We start from the raw sequence: 15,607 nt of genomic DNA, 5'->3' as shown, positions 1-15,607 counted from the left end.
GACATGAGCTGGGTTTTCACTCTCCCCACTGCTGCTGGGAAGCTGCTCAAACCTCCCCATAGTCAGTGCTGCAGATCATCCATTGCCCAGCTCAGCTCACATGTAGCAATGTGTAACATTATTTTGGAGCATCACATCAACATTTCCCTTCACATCAACCTCTGACTTCAAATTTACAGCTGGTTTTTTTTTTTTTTCCTCTGCCACCACCCCTTTCTGACAAAGGGCAATCAACCCCCCTTACAAGGGTCAATCAATTTCTGACTGAATAAACCAGCCAGGTTCTTAAAAAAAAAAAAAAAAAAGTGATTTTATAGTAGGTGACACAATTTTCTGTTGGAAGCTGGCTACTCAGAATCACACTGAGGGATTTTTTAGCAGTGTGGTACTTTAATTAAGATTCTTAAAAAAGAATTCTGGGTGTACTGCACAACAATGTCAGATGCTCTGAGCTGTAGATGGAGCACTTGCACTGCTTTGAAAATCCACAAGTGCCTGCTGACCCCTTCCTGCAATTTCCAGTAATTTTGAAAGTGGGAATTTTTTCCCATGTGGTCTTCTGTGGCCTTCCATGAAAAAAAAAAAATCCAAAAAACCAAACTTACCACACTGTTGCACTGACATAAACACGAGCAATGAGTAGCAGCCCTGTGGTGTACTGATCACTCACTAGAGTTGCTGCTATTATGTTACAAGGCTTTTCAATTAAACTTAAAGATAGATACCTTGAAAAGGTCTCAGTGCTTTGAGGAGCAGCCAAACAGATCAAATTCTGGCCCTATTGGGGCTGGGTTTTAATTTGTTTTGCTGTGTTGGTGATTGCTTGAGGGTTTTTTTTACTGTTTATTAATAATAAAATAAAGTGAAACTGGTATTTCAGTTACCACCAACTTTCTAGGGCAAATCATGAGCCAACACAGAGACTTTGCACTGTTTTGAGGTTTATTTAGTCCACTGCCTTGTAGCACAGCTATCACAAGTTATTCAAGAGCTGGCAATAAATCTTGTAGATGGTAATTCAGAAACACCTGCATAGCTCAAGAATCATCTTCCTGCCTCCTCCTTTTCTGGCAGAAAGGACTCAGACTGACCTTATAGGAAGATCCTATTTCCAAGAGAAGCTCTTGTCTCACCTCCCACTCAGAGAAACATTTCTGCCTGCTTAACATTAACACCTAAGAACTACCATAAGGTTTAAAATCAAATGTGTACTTTTCAGACTTTTATTCTGTTCACTGATGCAACCAATAAATTTGATTTCTTTAAAGGGTGAGCACTGGATATCCAGAGGGTGTTGTGAATGTGTGTCCCCCCCTCCTCTTCTGTGTTTGCAGAGCAGCTGAGAGGATGCAGTGACTGAGTCACGAAATTACCTGTTACCATCAGAGAGGGGCAGGGAGCCAAGGAGATGCTCTGGCCACACTTCGAAGCACTGAGTTTCCACATTTTGCCTGAATTTCCAAGCCTTTCTGCTTGCTTCTTTTGGACAAACCCACTGAGGAGCAAGGTGCAATCCTTTTCCTCATTGTCACAGTTTCTGCCTTGCTTGTTTTCCCTTCACCAGAGCTGATGCATGAAAAATCTCTTGCCAGCTCATATCCATGGAATAATAAATGTACCTGATCACTCCGAGTTGCTGATCAAAGCAAGAACTGAATTCTAAAAGCAGAAATGTGATCTGAAGACAGCCAGCCCCATCAAGCATAAACTGAATATTTTAACATCTGGAAGTTGATTTTAAAAGCTCTTCAGCAAAGGCCAGGAATTTCATCAAGGAATGAGGTATTAAGAAGCTCTTCCTACAGGGACCCAGCCTGGCAATCACCTAAATGCTGCCCAGCTCCTTTGCTCACTCCTTCAGTTCCACAGGGCTGCAAAGCTTTTGTGTCTGTGCAGCAGAGAGCAGGAGAGAAGCTGCTCAGAGCCCCCAGCTCTGACCAGGGCACCTGAGAAATTCATCTGCTGCCAGCAATGCCACAGATTTGGAGGAAGAAATTAATTACTTTAGGCAACAAATCCCCCAGTCACTACCCTACAGCAGCCACAGAAAATCAGGACTTAAAAGGAATACTTGTTTTTTCTTATTTTCTTCATGTTTAAGCCCAGTATGGAGATGACTCTGAGATACAACCTTTTCATGCCATGGTATCCAATTCACACTCAGACCTAAACTTTCCTCTGTTTGGATCTGCAGCTCCCCAGATGGGGAGGGAGGGGACAAGGAGCCTGGAGCAATGCAGGAATCTGCTACTCCAAATGTCTTTCCAAGACATGGAATTCTCAGCTCACCTGTGCTCACCCAGGTGTGTTCCCCAAGAAGAGGGGAGGGGTTCCTCGAGCTGCCTCCTAAGCCTTGTCCAGCAAGAGTTCTGAGGTTTCAGACACTCAAAAAACCAAAAAAGCTCTGCATGCTGCCCGTTTGTGTGCCACAGGTAAATAATTGATGAATTACTGAAATCAGTAGCCAGGCTGCTCTGATAATCGAAATCCAAAACACAACCAGAAGGAAGAGAAAGAATTAATTCATCATCTAATTATAAAAGCAGCACACAGGCTTCTCTAACGAATCTAGTAGGCAAGTGATCAAATAAAAACAAGCACAAGTACTGAACTACAAAGACAGAAAAAGGAACCAAAGAAACCCACTACTGCTGAAATGATGAACTCATGACCTGAAAGCAGATACATTATTTATTTCAACTATTTATGTCCTTTTTTATTCCCTTTTGGCTCTGATTTGCTGTCACTGGTGTGTTACAAGGTCATTAATAATGCATAGCAATAAATAATATATCCACAGTCACACCAACTGAATTTTGTTTGTAACTATGGCCCTGTGAGCATCTTGAATTTATTATACTTGGAGCCTTTTCTGAATGGTGGCTAAGACCTGTACACACAGACTAGCTCAAACCTATAAAACAACATTTTGAGCTAAATTCTGGTGGAAAAGCAGACATGGAAGTGGTCAGTTGTTGGTTACAGCCCAGAAAGCTGCCAGGAGGCATGAACTGAGGCACCAGAAACTTGGCTAGACAGTTCCATACAAAACACCTCCTCTGTCCTTCAAACAGCCTTTTGGATCCACAACTTGCAAGAACATTTTCAACTGTTTGTCACAAAGAAATGCACACCCACGCCAGCCATAAAATCCACCAGCTTCCATCTCCTCCTGCACTTGAGATGGAGTTTTGTGGGGCTGAAGAATTGCTCTGGAATGCAAGGGGGGCCATTCCTTCAAACCTTCCAAAATCTCTACCCACATCCCAGAGCTTCAGCGTGAGCCCTGGGGAAAGCAGCAGCCCAGAACACAGCCCAGGGAGTGACCCATGGCACAGAGTGAGCTCCTCAGCAGCTCAGGACTCCTAAAAAAGCATTTTTATGGGAAAAGGTAAAGCCAGCATGGCAACACCATTTCCATTGGTGCAAGCAGCAAAGAGACCATATTTACATATCCAGAACCAAAAGAGAAGCTCAGTGTGTAACAGGAACACAAAATAGAGCCATTCTAGCTTTAGAAAGGTGAAATTTGGATTTTAAAACAAAACAAAAAAAAAAAAAACAAAACCAAGAAACCACCAACCCTGCACTGTACTAATGCTTTTTACTGTTATGAGCAAAGTAGTAAAATATAAATCAATGCCTTCTGAACATCTCCCTGTGAGTAAACTGCACAATGGAGTAACACAGGTACAGTCTGAGCTGTATCTACTTCAAGTATTGTCCCAGAGCAGGTCCCAGCCCTGCTCCTTTCACCCACTGCATTAACCCCACACCTGGAAAGCAAATAGGTTCAGCAAGCTGCTCTGATGAGAATAAATGTTTGGAGCTGGGTTTTTTTGGTGGGTTGTTTTTACCAGTCCAAATTTCCAAATGTGCTGATTTTAAGGTCACATCATCACTGTGTACAAAAAAGTGGGAGCACATGAATTTAAAAAGAAACAAGAAACAAACAGAAAAGCCTATCTGTAGTGGAAGGGCAGAGATGGGACTAAGCTCATTTTTCACAGCTGCTGAAAAGTACATAAATTAGATGCAATGTAGAAGCAAACCTTTAAAGTAAAAGCAAGGAATTAAATGAAGCAATCCTCTAGTTGTTATGAGAATACAAATGAACTTTCTGATGCCTGATCCAAGTCACTGCATTAACAACTTGTACCTCCATTGAAGCTGTAAATAAGCAGCCTGGAAAAACTCCCTTTATATGTGTTCCTCTGGTGTCATGCAATATATTCACATTCTGAGTATTTACTTAGCAGTCCTCACCTATTTATGATCACAATCCAGATCTGCATCAAGTGTCTGATGGGAAATGCAGAAAGACTCCTAAGCTGTCACTGAACTCTGAGTTAATTAAGGAGGAGCTGAGAAATGGAAACACCAAGCACGAGACTGCCAAACAACTTCAAACTCAACAGTTATGACACAGCTGCATCAGTGTGCAGAAACAATATTTATTTGGGCAGTTTAAAAGCAAAGTGACTTAACAGAAACCCAGGGTCCTGACCCTGCTTTAAGGTCACCAGAAAAAGAATTCTGACTGAGATAACCATTGCTTATCTGCAAGGAGCTGAGTGCTGCATCACCAGGCAGCTTTTCAAGCATCTCCTGAGAGCAGCCCCAGAACAGGTGTCCATTTTCTGTTATCACAGAGCCTGTAGCAAAAACCAGAGCTCAGTCTAATCAGCAGTTCCAAGGTAATAATTCCACACCACTTGGCTGAAGCAGAGCTTCACAGCTCATCAGGTAACAAGTGGAAAAAATCACTTTTGTCCTAAATTAGTTTCTTTTCCCCTAGTGAAGATACCATCAACCCCCCTGTCACCAGGTATTACTGGAGGCCTGTTTAGTGTAGAGGCCATGCACAGGAAGAGATTTCATCACAGAGCTCAACTCTGACATTGAGCAGTGACCACAAATTCTCACTTTCACTCACCACTGCCTGCTGAGATTTGGATATCCAACATTATGTGTAAAGCCTGTCCTTAATGCAGGCCACAGACATGGTGTGTGTGCAATAAATGGAGAATGTGCTCACTTGTAGCACAGCAAATACAGCCCAAGTCACCTCTGGCAGCCTGGAGCTCACCCTGCAGGCACAGGGACACCTCCCTGAACTCCCTGAGACCTTCCCATCCTGTGGTGGCTTTTCCTACAGTCCAACCAACACAAAGATGCACATAAAATACTTCAGAAAAAGCCTGTCTGCCTTGGAGGTTTGAATCCCTCTGTTAGGGCAGGGGCAGGTTAGGAAACTCCAGGCAAACCTTTCTGAGCTCCAGGACCTCCAGCCCCCCTCCCTGAGCTCCAGGGACCCCCAGCTCCTGCAATCCCTCCCTTGGCAAACAGCACGAGGAAGCACAGCCTGATCTGAGCACAGCTGGGTTAGCCACAGTCTTCAATAAAGTCATTGCCCCTCTGGGATCCCTGCAACTCTCAGCAGTGACCTTGTTTTTATGTTTTCCAACCTAAACCAGTCACGTTTAAAGTGACAACGTCACCCATGAAGGTGTAAATTAGAAGTGCAATCCTGCAAGGAGCTGTGTCACAGCAAAGCCACCCAGCAGTACCACATCAGCAGCTGTGCTGACATCAAAACACCCTACCCTGGTTATTCTGACATCCCAGTCTGGTGAGAATTCCACAGATTCCAAGATTCACAGAGTTACTCAACACAAGCCTGTTCCCTGTGCAGTTAAAGCATGCCATATGGTGGCACACAATGATCTTGAAAAACTTGAATTATTAGCCTTAAAAAAAAAAAAAAAAAAAAAAAAAGGAATCCTGCTGCTCTAGACTGTTTCCATACCAAAGGCAGTAGCCAAGCAGTGGCTTTTCTTGTATTCATATCCAAAACCAGTAGAGACTATCCAGAAAAAAAGATGCACAGTAAATTCCCTGAAAACTGGTTGCAGTTCTAGCTTGTCTCTGTAACACTGGCACCTCTATTATCTCTTAATATGGTGCAGGAAGTCCAGAGCCACGTGTCTGGCCAGGCTCCTGTGGGCATCAGCATCTGAGGGAAGGCAGGGCATTGTGGGCACCAGAGAAAACCCCAGACTCAGCTACGAGAGAGGATTTGCTAATTCCAGCCTCTTCCCACCCATCAAAGATGAGCAAATTTCTTGCAAGTGCTACAACCTCAATATGGGTTTTGGCTCCAGTGGCAGAAAAAGTGAATGTAAGAGCCAAGTTTTCAAACCTAACATGGAGCATCCTAGAGATCTGCATCTCCTTGGGTGGAGCTCAAAGAGCTGCTCTTGCCAGCCTAGGAAGGGATGTCTGTGACCTGCCCTGTTCTATCCAGAGCTATGGAGGGGCAGGTTTTGCAGAGTGAAACCATTCCTGAAAATTTAAAAAGCTTTTGGATCAGGACCCTAAATCCTAGGGAACATAAAAGCTTGTTTCAGACTGGGTAGGAGACCAGAAGTCAGAATGACACGAAAGGGTGAGGAGAAACAAACCTTCCTAAACCCCTGGTCTGTGAGACCTGGCAATGCTCACGTGGTGTGCAGAGACACAAACTTATCCAAGAGAGCTGCAGGGAACAGCACCTAATCCTGCAGTGTCCTGTGCACAGGACCTGAGGCCCCTTTGTGGGGCTGACCCAAAGCTGAGCTGCATCTTCCTGTGCAGACCATGCAGTCCAAATGCTTTACTCAGGCTTTGTGCTCTGCTCTGTACAGAAGCATCACCCCACACTGACCAAGTGTTTCAGACAGCCCCAATATAGAGATGATTTTAGGCTCTCATCCTCAGTTCTGAGCTGCTCTCTCATCCCTCCCTGGTGGGCCAGGTTCCCATGGCTCCGTGCACCTGAGTACTTCAGGTGATGCCTTAGCATTTCAGCTTTTATATTTTCCATCTATTTCTAACCCTGCAGTTCTTTCATGTATAACTCTAAACTCCACACACAGTGTGAGCTGCTGCTTTCCCATTTTGGGCAGACACAGCAATTCCTCTCCAGGCCTGGCAGTCAAGGACACCTCACTGCCTCAGGCCAGAGAGATGGAAACAAAAGTGAGTTGGGGGGAACAAACTTGGGGTAAATGACTTCATTACCTGAAGCTGGAATTGGAAGATGAACCCTCATTATGCAAATGGCCCAAATTTATAAAAGTGTGAAAACCTGTGAGCCGTGGTCCATTTTTGGGTGCAGCCCCGGGGGGGCTTCATCTGCCCTAAATGTACCTGAAGGCTGTTCAATAAAGAGAAATGCTTTTTATTGCCTTAATTCTGTCTGGCCTCTGTTTTCAGGTAGCCCCAAAAGGCATCACAGGAGCAGTGTCACAGCTGCTCAGCAGCTCACAGATGGGCAAACAGGCTTCCAGACAGGTCACTTACTCCAGCTACCTCTAAACACTCTTTTCCTTCTTCCTCCTCCCTCTTTTCTCAGGGCAGAGCTGTTTTCCTGCCTCGGGGGCTGCAGGGCAGGGAGCAGCCATGCGTGCACACATCCAGCAGCTAACTGGGCATGATTCCCTCTGGCAGTCCTGTCAGGACTCTGGTGTTTGGATCCATGAGATGTCACTCTGGGAAAGGTTCTTACACCTGTTCAAAGCCCCTTCAGAATTCAAAGCCAAGAAATACTCATTGCAACCCAAAAGTCTTTTCATTTCAATCCTCATTCCTGGCTGATTTTTTTAAAAATTTTTTTGAGAGGAGCCCAAGATAAAAGTTGGCTGTGGTCTCCCACAACAACACATTCATGTTTCCCAAAAAGCCAAAAAAATTGCAAAGTCCTGCAGCAAAGTGCATCACGTCTCGCTGTCCTCAGAAAACACACAATTTACCACAATGCTCTCTCAGAGCAGCAGCCTACAAACTGCTCCTGTGGGAAATTCCCTGACCTGGAAAAGAGATTACTCCTTGGAGTTCCAACCAGAGGAGATCACTTTCCTTCTCACCAGCACACTTCTGAACAGAGAAGCACGAGTAATTTCTCATCTCTCTTTTCCTTTTTAAGCATGCTTGCAGTTGAGCAGAATGCTTTAAGGATTGAACACAAGGCTCTGTGTTTTCAAGTCTGGCAACAAGCAGGCACAAATACTTCCTCAGGCCTTCCAGGGAGAAGTCCTGAATTACATCTGTGAGCCTTCAGCAGGAACAGCCTCACATGAAGCTGGGGGAAATGCTCTCAAATGCATTCCACATGATGGCTTACCTGATCTGCAGAGCCATAATTAAATATTTCACAAAACACATGAGCACTTGCTCATCACTGTGTGGGGAAGGAGTAGTTCCTACTCAGCTGTCACTTTGGAAAGCAGGAACTGTCTAATCCTTACTTAAACCCTGACTCCCTTTCTCTCCCACAAGAGAGACTCGCTCTGCTTTTCAGAAAATTCACTTATTTCCCTGATTTCTGTGTGAATTTTTTAGAGGAGAGTCAATGTGGGCTGGAAATTCCTTCAATTCTGCATGCTGTGCCAAGTCTCAAAGAGTAGAGCAGGGGGTAATTAAAAGGAGCAGATAATTTTGACTGAAAGGCAACGAAATACGAGCTTTGAAAGGAGGGGAGAAGCATTCATTTGCAAGAAGCTGTGCTAAAAAACTCAAAATAAGCAGGTAGTTTGCAGCAGGATAAGGTGCTGTTGAGTACAGTGGTTCCTGTGCTGGATGTGCTGCTAGCTGCACAGTTTGTGTACCAGAGCAGGTTCATGGCCAATCTCTCACTTCTCCCTTTGCAATTCAAAAGCAACCCAGGTCTGGCTCCCCAAACCTTCAGTCAGCAGCCAGGAATGAACACGACTACTAAAAACAGTCCATACCTGCACGTGGGCTTGAATTCTCCAACAAAAACATGCAAACAATCTATTTTTCTGCAGGTTTACAATTGAAACTCTTGCTGCTGGGGCTGTCCTAATTTCTCAGTTTGATTTCTAGAGCCTTTCTGTTGGAGGTCTGGAGGTTGAGAATTTTAGACTTTCTGTGCTGACAGACTCTGACTCCCAGGAGAACATTGCATTTGACCCGAGGCTGTGGAGAAGGCTTCCAAAATTGATTGAGAGCACTGAAATTACACGTGTGTAATTTGATTAGAAGTGTGTAATATCACATGATAGAAAACTTGGAGTTTGGGTTTATAGAATATAATAATATATGAAACACCTCTCCAGCTCTCCCACAGCCATGCTGCCCTCTTGTACCCACATCCATAGGGGAGAGCTGCAGCCCACAGCTTCCTCAGGCTCCCACCTTCTCCTTCCTTCCCTTTCCTCAACTCTTCCTCCTGTTCTGCAGGGTATTCCAGCTTGTTTCCCTCCAGCTGTTCCCTGGCACATCCCACCCCCTGCCCAGCCAACAGCATTCACCTTCCTTGAAGTCACTCAGGTCTCCTCCTGCCTTGCAGAAAAGCAACCCAAATTTTAAGAGTTGGTCCACAAGTTTCTTTCTACCAACTTACTAAAATCACACCATAATGTTTATAAAACAGATAGCTGGATTTGGGGTAATTGTCCAACTATGCTGTATCTGTTACCTTTCATTTCAGGATTTCAAAATTATGTAAAAATAAAATATTTAAATACCCACATTCTTCACCAGCCTTATAGGCTTTCCATCCTTAGGATATAGGAAATTCTCTGCTGCCTAAGGCTCTAAAAAAACCTCCAAACCAAAGCCTCAACCCCCTCAATGAGAAAACCTCCAGCCAAATTGTTGCTGGCAGTAAAGTGAGAGGCAACGTTGCCTTTTTACAGCACACTTGTGCTCATTCCTCAAGCCTAGCTGGCCCTAGCAGCATTAAGGGGTCTGGAGATGCAAACCAAGAAAATGTTTTGGTTGTTACAGTGGGTCAGTGTTTCTGAACTGCACACAGGACAGGGAGATGAAGTGTTTGCAGACTTGAAAGGAAGATTTCTCTATGGAGAGCAGCTGCTACTCAAAGTTGATTTCCAGTTCCCTCAGACATCGCACCTTTTAGAAAAGATTCCATCTATAAAATGAAAATGCCCCTCCAATCCTACCAGAGCAAACAGCCCCGACAGAACCCTGGATCTAGCCAAGCAGTGCATCTGCTTGTTGGGAGTGGAGAATTTGCTGAGAGAATCTTTGCAGATTCTCAGTTGAGAATCTGCTGAGAATTTTAAACTTTCTCTGCTGAAAGGCACAGACCCTCAAGAGAATACTACACTTGACCTGAGGCTGTGGAGAAGGCTTTTAAAATTGAATTATAGAACTGGGATTGTGGGTGTGGAGTTTGAATAGAAGTGTGTCGCATCACATGGTGGAAAACTTAGAGGTTAAGGTTTCAGAAAAAAACCTTAAACCTCTATAAAACTTAGATGGAGGTTTTAGGGTGGAGGCTGGTCCTTCTTCTCCACGGGTTTGAGTGGTATTTTGTAATTGGACAGAAAAGTCCACATTGTGGGACACGAGGGATTAGTTATTGGGTTAAAGGTGAAAATAATCTAGGTGTCATTTCTTAATTGGATAATTTAACCTTAAAATACCTTGCAGAGAAAGGTCATACCAGATATTACTCCCAATACTTCAGCTCAGCTCTCCCAACAAAATCCAAGGGAAGTCCAGGCCATCCTCCTCCAGATTCTCCTGACAGCACAGAGAGCCCAACCTGTTCATGTACCCTTAGCATGGAGGAGTTTTACAAGTGGAAACTCCCAAAAGTATTTTTGGAGCAGCTCTGTGACTGGAGAAGAGACCCTAATATCTTCTATCTAGAGTGTCAATCAGACCTCATAATTTTCTGGGTCTAATTGACCATGAAAGTCTGTAGTAGTTGAAACTCCTGAAGCTGTTGTTTCAAATCTTTACTTCTGTGGAATAAAGTATAATCCTGGAAAGCTTTTACTCAAAGAAAATAAACTAGTATTTAAAAAACTTAAAAACTATAAAAACCCATAAAAACTTTACCTCATAACATGAGAAAGTTTTGAGAGAAGAGGCAGAACAGTCCATCAGGAGATAATAATAAATCCGACAAGGAATTGTAGGATTAATGACAGAACTTCACTATATTAGGAAAAATGACTAATTAACTTGTGATTCATGCACCTTAATGGAGCTTGAGAGCCCCATCAGTGTCATCAAATCATTGTCCCCTCAAAATCATGGCTCATTGCCTGCTCTGGAGATAAGGAAAGCATGATAGGGCAACCAGGCATTTAAACAGGATTACAGTAATATTAAGGAGTAATTCTGTAGTTTTACATGCCCCAAATAGGCCAGTTTCAAAAATACTTTAAGGAAAATATTTTGAAGTTAGTAGCGTTCACATTTTGGAGGGACTAAATGTAAATTTGACAAGAGGCAGTTTTTATGAGACAAGGCTTCAGGTCCTTACAAGGCTGACAGTGAGAAGCTCCTTTCTCACCTTCCCACTAAAATCATGGATGATGCCAGAGCCCAGGGGTGAGGCAAAACCAATTCTCCTTCCCCAGGATCTGTGTTCCAGGGCCCTGAGGCAGGGGCTCACTGTGTTCTGTGGTTTTATGACACAACCAGGGCACATTTGATGAACAAATGCTACAACGCTTCAAAATAACACAATGAATGAAAACCTGCAGCATTTATTATATATCAAAACCCCAGACAAGAAAAGTATTTTTTGTGGTATTTTGTGGGTTTTTTTAACTTTTTTTTTTTTTTTTTTTTTTAATTTTAGAGTGAAGCTCTGCAGCGAGGGGAAACAACTGTTCTAAAACAAATGAAAATAAGCACATTGACCTCCTAGGTCAGTATTTTAAGCACATTTCTATGCAATTCTTTTTTACTACACCCCACCACTTAACAATATGAAGGACCTTAAATATGACAGGAAGAATAATTTGGCTCATGCTCAAGAATTAAATGGAAGCTGCCCGACGAGTCAGACATGCCTGTGGTTATCAAGGTGGCAGAGCTTGAGATGGGGTAAGGGAGAGGAGAGATGGGCAGTTAATCAAAGTGATCTTTCCATTTATTTTATCCTGGAGCATCATCTCTGCCAGCATGAGAGCTTTGGGTTCCACCCTACCCTTAAAACCTGGGACACAGTTTGGTGACTACCAGCTCATCTGTCTTTATCCCCTTATGTTCATCCTCTCCAACACTCACCTTCCAGATTTCCAGACAGTTCAGCATCATTTCAGTCACAGAAAACTGCCTTAATTTCTGAAAGTATGCAAGTGAATATATGGAAGTGCAGAAAGCATCAGACACCTTACAGGCAAAGTTATTCCCATGAGGTGTCTGTGCCAGTAAAAGAGAAATAAAACATCAGTAGGAGAAGAAGGCTTGAGGGGAAAACACCACAGACAAGTCAAAAACAAATTTTGGAGGGTGAGAAACACACCTAAATGCTTTTAATGCACTGAAGGCTGTTTGGACTACCTAAGAAATGAATGACAGAGGCTGGAAGGAGCACACCACTTTCCACCTGCAACCTTCCCATCCAGGGAGAAAACTGCCTCACATCCTTTCACTGCCAGCCCAGACCTGCAGGCCTCCTTTACAAAGAATGAGGAAGGATGATGAAACAAATGGTTTTCACAATGAAGCCACAGGAGAATTGGGAAAAAAAAATAACCCACAACCAAAAACGTGAGATAGTTAAAAAATTCCCAGACACAAAACAAACAAACAAAAAATAATATGCTGATGTGATTTATAATTCTAGTCCTGCCACAGATGTTACAGGCACTGTGAATTGCTAGTGCCTCTACTAATAGAGTTCTTTTCTGTTGTCAGGATGAGTAAAATATACAGAACTGCAAGAAGAGGCCTAGAGCAGAAAGGCCCTAACAAGCAGTTGCTAACAAATGGCAGATCACTTGATGAGGAGACAGAAAAGCCTGTTGGGTTGGCATGCCAGCAGAAATCTTTATTTATTGCTGTAATTGTTCCTCCCCACACTGTCCCTGCGGGCGCATGGTTTGATTTTTCTCGGGAAAGTCCTTAAATGTGCATATAAAAAAATCCAGACAGCAAGCACACATCTCCAGAGCTTGGCTGGCAGGCCAGCCCTGCTGGAGGACACCGCTGTCCCCAAAAAAGCCACAGCACAAAGCTCAGCTTGGCCAGAGGTTCTGTCCCCGCAGCGTGTCCCTGTCCCTGCGCCTCCCTGGACAGGGCAGCCACAGCACTCCCCAGGACAGGGGCACGCAGCCCCCAAAATCCCCCTGAATTACTGAGATGCTGCCAAAAAGCCCCGTGCACGCCCTCAGCTTAAGCACTGTTTCCAAAAGGTGATGGGTGCTTTCTCTAAGGGCAGCACAAACAACCGAGGGCGAGGCCGTGCCCATGAGGGCCAGCACTGCAGCGTTGCACTTTCCTTGGACAAGCTCTGCCAGGGGAGAGAAAACAACCAAATTCAGAATAAACGCCAGAAAACAACAGAATTCAGAATAAACACAAGAACGCCTCTGCAGAAGAGCTGTGATGAAGGCTCCCTTGATATCATCAGCTAGGCTGCTCCTATCGGGTTTCTCCTCCAACAGGACCTCAGTCTCCATTTTCATCTCTAAAACAGCCGCATTTGGTCATTTTAGCTGCTTCAGAAGGCCAGACTGCCCTCAAAACAGAACACCACATACCCTTAAGTATTTGCATGACTTGGCACTGGAGCAAAAACCTAGCAAGCAGCAGATCCCTGAGTCCAGAAGGTTGCACACCTCTCCCAGCAGCAGCTTTCCAAGCCCCAGGGAGCAAAGCCTCCATTAAGGAACTCCAGCAGCAGCATGGCTTTAGCATTTCCAGTAATACAAAAGGAATGATCATTCACTAACCCAGTAAAATGTAAAAGCCCACATGAAGTTGTGGCTAATTGGGTTCAGTTTATAAATTCTCACCTATCATGTGTTCTTTTCTTTCCTTCATATCAAATATTTTGATGCTAAGTAGAAATCAGTCCTGATGGGGCTGCTGTGGTATGCAAAACATCTGAGCATTCACCAATCTGGCTGTGAGCTCTCGTTCAGAAAACAATGTCTGGCACTAATAACCCAATCCCACAGAAAGGGCTCTACAGGAAAGTTATTTACCATCTCACAGAGGCTGTATGATTTATATGTGTTGTCACTGCCTGTGCCAGAAAGTTGATGAGTGATTACCACATATTCATTTGAGGATCAGGTACCCAGCCTGAATTAACTAGATTAGGCCATGTGGAATTTCTTTCCCATTTACAGCACAACTGAGTATAACATTTGGTTCAAGTCAATAAGAAAGTTTTAAATAGAATCCAGTAATAACCAGAGTATGTTAAAGTCACTTGAATTAAATGCTTATTATTTATCACTATTACTCATTCATTGCACAAACATCTGGACTCCAATCTGATAGAATATATTAATAGGGAAGGACAAAATAAATATATAAATAAGACCTAGTTCATCAAACATTTGCAAAGCACTGCTACCCCTCATCCATCCTCAGCTCCTAGAGGATAGGTATTCAACTTTTCCATTGTGCTGTTGGCTGAATGTTGATTAAAAAAAGCATCTCAGTTCTGCAGCTCCTTGTGCAAAGGTCACAAGAATCCTTTCTGAGGTACTGCATGCCCTCCTCTGGGGACAAACCTTCTGTGAAGCAGGAATAGCAGTGGGCCAGAGTAAGGCAGGGACATGAAAGCACTCAGGAGTAAAAAAAGCTTATCAGAAGAGCATCACCAAAAGAGAGAAATGAGTAAATTCACATTGGACAAAGCATTTCTAAGCCCTAACAAACAGTATCACATACAAAAGCTCCTGCATGTGCTACAACATGGTCTGACCAACAAATAGGGACTTATTTTAGGCTTAGAGATGCTTGCAAAATCTGAACATGCATGGTCTCTTTTCCAAGCCACTTACTTCCCAGATCAATTAAAGCAGCCAGGGCCTTGCTAGAGCAGCTTTCCCCCCTTTAACCTCTGATGGCTTTAAGATATACAGCAATAATCTATTAAATGCTGTTCAATTAGTGAATATTTCATTGACTACACCCCCTTTATTTGAAGTTTATGAAATAACTGCTATAGTAAAACTTAAACTCCTTTATGGTGAAGTCCACAATATATTCCTTTGAGTTTATGTACAAATGTGCCTTGGTTTTCCCCTGCAGCAAAGAGGGGAGCTGTGCCCAAAACAGCCATTTGTGTTGGAAATTTGAACATTTCCAACTGCAGAAAGCCCATAATTTTATTTTATCCGTGTATAAGTTTATTTACATCCCTACTCCAAGTGCTACTGAAGTACTACATCACAGTGTTAGAAACTGCAAGGCCTGGGACTCTCCTGAAATCTGATCATTTTTGCAAAATCCACAGAAACATGCAGTCGCCACTAGATATACATTTAATATGCAAGGACCTATGTCCCTCTTTCTGCTCTGTGACAACAAAGAAATTCAGCATTACAAGGACCCACACATGGATCCTCAGAAAGGCAAAAAGGAAACGTGCATGAGCCAAAAGATCAATGTGGGAAAACTTTGGCATTATAGTGCTAAAGCAGATTTGCTTTGGCTTTCCTTGTCATCTAGACAGTGGCAAGAGAGGGGTTAGTGAAGAGTTAAAACAGCTCTGTGTGAGTTTGTACAGAGCAGCCTCTGACAAGATCTCAGCACCACCTCCTCTGATAGAGGCAGGATCAGCTTTTCCATTCAGGAGGAGCAGGCTGCTGTCACC

This window comes from Lonchura striata, chromosome 10 (assembly GCF_046129695.1).
Source record: "Lonchura striata isolate bLonStr1 chromosome 10, bLonStr1.mat, whole genome shotgun sequence".
NCBI lineage: Eukaryota > Metazoa > Chordata > Aves > Passeriformes > Estrildidae > Lonchura > Lonchura striata.
Note: the sequence above shows the minus strand (reverse complement) of the source record.